This window comes from Oncorhynchus mykiss, chromosome 4, assembly GCF_057628025.1.
Source record: "Oncorhynchus mykiss isolate SJ-2025 chromosome 4, ASM5762802v1, whole genome shotgun sequence".
Lineage (NCBI taxonomy): Eukaryota > Metazoa > Chordata > Actinopteri > Salmoniformes > Salmonidae > Oncorhynchus > Oncorhynchus mykiss.
In genome coordinates this window covers 61,121,767-61,127,738 of record NC_143025.1, presented here as the reverse complement: position 1 = coordinate 61,127,738, position 5,972 = coordinate 61,121,767, and the positions used below count along the sequence as shown (strand labels likewise).

At 40.3% G+C, this 5,972-nt stretch overlaps 1 long non-coding RNA gene across 1 annotated transcript; it reads right to left on the bottom strand.

The window, feature by feature from the left end:
- Nucleotides 1-206: 206 nt before the first annotated feature.
- On the bottom strand, nt 207-1,425 carry LOC149984097 (uncharacterized). The gene is made up of 2 exons (XR_016495360.1): nt 1,037-1,425; nt 207-941 (listed from the first exon to the last, which is right to left on the bottom strand). It is a non-coding gene; the product is annotated as an uncharacterized LOC149984097 (long non-coding RNA).
- Between the last annotated feature and the right edge of the window lie 4,547 nt (nt 1,426-5,972).

The window sequence follows — 5,972 nt, the reverse complement described above, 5'->3', positions numbered from 1 at the left end:
AAAATAAACTGGAGAAATTAGAAACTGAGTCTGATGGATGAAACTTGAGAAACGCTTTGAAATTGATACTATTGTGTAAAATAAATCAAAAATATTACCTCTCATGCATTATATATGAAGAGTTCCCTTGAGTGCACACTAAAGAAAACATGATTTAGGATAATCAATACAAACGGAGATATGTTTTTACAAAATAACACCTCAAATATGTTGTACAGTTTAATCGAGAATCATATTTAATTGGATCTGTAATTATTAAACAATACTAATAATAATATGTTATGAAATGTATTCTCATAAATAATAAGGTGAACGGTAGGACAAATTACGTTTAAACTGATGCCGTTTTCGATGCCTCAGTCGGGCAGATAGGAGTGCACAGTTTCATTTATTGTTCTCATGTTCGTTGCGCAGAACTGTCAATGTGATAATGGCCCTGTCATTGTCAGTTACAATCAAGGTATTTACCACACCTGAAGGTGTTACGCAATTGGTAAGCTTTGACAATCAAATGGGTGGGTATAAAAAGGCACGCAATACCAATACGTAATGGCGCAACAATGGCTGCTTTGGCACGGTTGGAAGATTTGGCGAATGGAAGAATTCGGAGAGAGAATTCAGAGACCAGCAAGATTTACTGGCCAATGATGAGTGGCTTATGAACCAGTTTCGATTACCAAGAGCTGTTCTCTTGGATCTCTGTGCTGTAGTGGGCCCAGCTTCACAGATAAGCACCCGCAGAAAACAAGCCATGCCTGTCCCACGTCAACTCCTTGGCAACCTCGTTAATAGCGTCGATGGTGTCTCTTTGCATTTGTAGGATTGCATCTGTGAGGACACGGACGCTGGAGAATTGTGAGGTGCAGTGGAGACCCCGGGGCTGGGCGCACTCAGCTCCTGCTCAGCTGCAGCACCACCGACCCCGCTGGAACACGCAGCAACTAAAAACAATTGAAAATGTCCCAATTGTTTGTCAAATGTTTAAACTTGAATGCATTTAGTGTACTCTTCAAATGAGGGAACACTAATTACATACCTGGATCTTCCGATGCGTCGTGCATATCCGTGTCCTTCTCCGTCACTACTCTACTCAGGAGCGATTCCCCTATAACACAGCATGTCGCTTGATTTCCGGTGTCCCCATTCCCCGCCCATGGCACCAACACTTTGTCTGTGTAAGGCTATGCGTCTTTTGGCCTCCACTTTTATCGGACCACTTTTTTTCTGAGAGGTTCCGACCTTCTGAGCCAGCAGCATACAGAGTGGCAGTATGTGGTTGGAGGCTAACGCCTTTTTGGTATTTGAAATGCCCACACTGTGTCCACCAAACAATATTTTTTTTCTTGCATCAGTCTCCTCTACAAGAACTTCCATTTCACACTGGGTGAAATTGCTTTTTTTGCCTTTCTGTCGGGATTTGCCTTTATGCAATCAGTATGGATGAATATTAATTAGGGGCGCTTCACTGACTATTTATAGGCAATTTATAACTATGGGCGTTAAAAGGGTGGTGGTACAAGACGCTCGCACACGTGCGCAAAATTTCGAGTTGATTGTGATTTATAAAGGGAAACCGGCTTGGGACGTGCATGCGCACTGTGTTATAAATCAGAATATTTTAGTGCGTAAGCACTTTCTGTGTTTTGTCTGTATGCCACCTTTTGACGTGAATCCTCCGCACAGTTTTATAAATGAGGCCCCAGACCCTTTAGCAGAGGCCAAATTAAAGGTTCCAATAGCACTGCCAATTACAGACTTTTGGTTGCAAAAAAAAATCATTTTTTTTTGCATGTGGAAATGTTTAAAGAGCGACTTCCCCTAAAAAACCACTAATCCCTTAAAAATGGCTATATGACATCGATAGGAGTCAGAAACATGTTACCTCGTTTGGAAATCAGCGTCTTGGTTTTCTAACAACCTATGTACTTATGTGAATGTTGTCATTTTGTTTCTCATTTTCCATTATGTTTAAGAGAAAAAAAAACTGAATTGTGCTTTTTAGAATAAATCCTTTTTAGATTGAGTCTCAAAATGTACTACAAAATAGGATAAGAGTTTGGATCCTCAGTGTGTCACAATGAGTAAATGAAGGTTGGGTTTGGATTACAATTATGTGAACAAATCATGCCCCTTTTTGCCAAGCTTCACGTGCAAATCACCCCTAAGCCCACTTTGCTTCCCTTCACAGAATTTGTTTTAAAGGATCACGGACATTTGAGACTGAAAAGCCTTCTACAGATTGACCAACTATGGTTTGCATGCCCTGCCTATAATGAGGAATAGGTGGTTGGAGTTTGTTGGTCCCCAGTACAATGGTGGTGAGTATACCAGTAGCATGGTCATAGACTGCAGGTTATGTACCTGGTTATGTATATTTTAAAAGTTGTATTCAAAAACACCCTGCTTGATGAACTAGTAGCCTAATTCCCCAGCCAAGCAGATGCAACTGATAGTCATTTTGGTTGTGAAGTGTATTAGCAAAAATCTTTGTCCTTTCTTTAGAACAAAATGCAATTAAGAAATTGGCTGTCTATTATATTACCCTGTCACAGGCCCTCCTAGTCAACACCACCTCATAAGATTACCTGCTGCAGTTGTTCGAGAGATGTCCTGTTTGCAGCCGAACACGCAGCACAGAGAAAAGCAGCAGGGGGCCCCTCATCAACATCATGCAGACATGCCTTCACTGTGAGCCTCATGTTTGCAAGTATCCTGCCAACAACCTTCACCTGTCAGCGGCAACAGCTTTCACAGGCTCATCACTTATACAAATACAGAAGGCAACCCACTTCATTACTTTGATTCATTTGATAACCCAATTCAGAGACATCATTTATGTAAACTGACATTATTTGTTGCTTATTTTCTACTTCTTTCATGCTTATAATGTCAAGGGCATAACCTAGCCTGATTGCTGTGTTCCCCATTCTATTTCACTTCACATTTTATGATATCTGAAGTGAAACAAAAAGGTGAAAGCAGCAATCAGGTTGGTTCCACCAGGCTACTCATAACCACCATTGATCATTTAATCAGTGCTCTGTGTGTGTTTGTGTGTGTGTGACCGACCAGTATCGTTGATGAGGGGCCAGAAGCTGATCTATGCTGCTCTGGTAAAGACCTTACCTCCAACCTCACCTCTTGCCTGCTCGCCAACAGTCGTCGTGGGGTGAACAGAACAGAGTTAAGTAGGTTTAGTTTGACCTGTTCAAACTTCAACATAGTATATGTTTGTCTGTCAAATATCACCCATCCCTAACTGCCATTGGTAACAGAACAGTGACTGTGTGTGTGTTCACCGAGGCATGAGATGCAGAGAGACCTGGTACTCAATATTTCCACTCAACACATCCACTATGAGGTGATTACTATTAATACAGTACAACACACATGTCCAGTATTAGCAACACCCTTTTCATTCCATGTGTCACTGATGACTTCTGCCTCAACTCTGCCTATTTCTACAGATGGACTGGAAATGCTTTTGCCAGACGACAGCCTCAGTCGTTTGATGGGGAGACCATCATTGGGTAGGTTTTATCTGACCTGTTCAAACTTCTACATAGTACCTGTTTGTGTGTCAGATATCACCTATCCTTACTGCCATTGGTAATAGAACAGTGACTATGTGTGTATGTGTTCACAGACATATGTATGGAGTCAGCACATGGAGATTTGCAATGTTACGTGATTTTACTAGACAACTTTTACTTGTATTACCATTCAATTCGATAAAAATCAATATGGAGAGGGAGGCAGAAACCCTGTGTATTCTGCACCAGGATCAGGGAACTCCTGTTGTATAGGGGACACCACACAGGAAGGTCTGACCACTCTGACATGTTTTCCAAGGTAGCCCCATTACCACCAGACAAAATGCTGATAAGCACAGTATCTGTACCGGCTCACGATTACAATGAAAGGTGCATATTGTTATATTAGCCGAACACTGATTCTATGGTATTATGTAAAGGATTGTTTACTCTACACTCTACATCTATATAAATTTAGCCATTGCATTCTTCTGACCTATTCAAAGCAGCTCACCATACATTTACCTGTATTTATTGAGCTTAACCTGCAGGAGGTTTGTTTGTTGTGGCTGACTGGGTGGAAACAGCTTTGGGCAAGGTTCTGACAGATGGGTATGTTTTGGTGGTGTCAAGGACACTCCCACGAAACCCATATCAAACCACGCCCCCAAGCCAACACACGTTTGGCTTCTGTCATGGCCGCCTGCAATTCTGAAGCAACCCAAAAAACTAGGAAAAGTCAGCAGGTGCAGTATCCCTTTAAAAGAAAATCATCTTCCGGTGTAGAAACCATGGAAATTAAAAACAAAAAGCAATGTTGTAAGTTAGAAGTAGGCATTGGTCTGTAGCTGAAAAAAAAGCAAATTCACGAGCACCACAATGACTACTCCATCCATGCTCTACTAAGGTTTTTAAGCACATAGCTTTGATCTACCACAGTAGCTATGTTGGTCTGTTGTATTTCAAACAATGTGTATGCAGGTTGCTCAGGATTCAAACGTTCTCAAACAGCCTAATTTATACTCTTCAGTGGAATAATGGACTATACGGTGTCCTGCGATTAATATATATATATATATATATATATATATATATATATATACACTACCGGTCAAAAGTTTTCAAACAACTACTTATTCAAGAGTTTTCCTTTATTTTTACTATTTTCTATATTGTAGAATAATAGTGAAGACATCAAACCTATGAACTAACACATGTGGAATCATGTAGTTACCAAAAAAGTGTTAAAACAAATTAAAATATATTTTATATTTGAGATTCTTCAAATGGCCACCCTTTGCCTCTCTTGGCATTGGTGTGATGGTGTAGAGGTGCTTTGCTGGTGACACTGTCAGTGGTTTATTTAGAATTCAAGGCATTCAGGACAATGACCCAACACACCTCCATGCTGTGTAAGGGCTATTTTACCAAGAAGGAGTGATGGAGTGCTGCATTAGATGACCTGGCCTCCACAATCACCCGACCTCAACTCAATTGAGATGGTTTGGGATGAGTGGGACCACAGAGTGAAGGAAAAGCAGCCAACGAGTGCTTAGCATATGTGGGAACTCCTTCAAGAATGTTGGAAAAGCATTCCAGGTGAAGCTGGTTGAGAGAATGCCAAGAGTTTGCAAAGCTGTCATCAAGGCAAAGGGTGGCTACTCTGAAGAATCTAAAATCTAAAATATTTTAATTTGTTTAACACTTTTTTTGTTACTACATGATTCCATATGTGTTATTTCAGAAATCAGGAATGCAGACAGGCTCTATAGACCTCTACATATGAGTGTCTGTGTCCAACACACTACCACCTGGTGTTATGTTGGGCACCTACTGATCAAAAATAGATGTAATGGAATATATTTTTTTCTTAATGACATGGACATGTATTGCTAAATAAAAAGGTTTAAAGAAATACAGACAGACACCACATTACTGCAAGACAAAACAGCTCACTCGCTTAATCAAATGATGGTCTTGTAAGTTTAAAAGCAAAGCTTATTTTCAGATCATTTGAAAGAGTTTGAAAAGGTAGTGGAATGCGATTAGTCTGGTGTGTGACGAATCCAATGCTAACGAATCCAATACGTTAACTTGATTGTGATACAAATCACATTATTGTGGAAGCACCTCCTCTAAGAGTATGAATTAGGCAGTTTGAGAAGGTTTGAATCCTAAGCAACTTGCCTACACATTATTTGAAGTACAATAGACTAACACAGCTACTGTAGTAGGTCAAAGCTTTGTGCTGGAAAACCTTGGTAGTGCATGGGTGGAGTAGGCATTGTGGTGCTCATGTGAATTTCCTTTATTTTTCAGCTTCAGACCAATGCCTACCTCTCAATTAAAACTTTGTTTTTTGTTTCTAATAGGGATCAGTGTAACACAGTTTATGGTAACTTTCCCTCTTAAGTCTTGAGATGTATCCGTCAGAGAAAC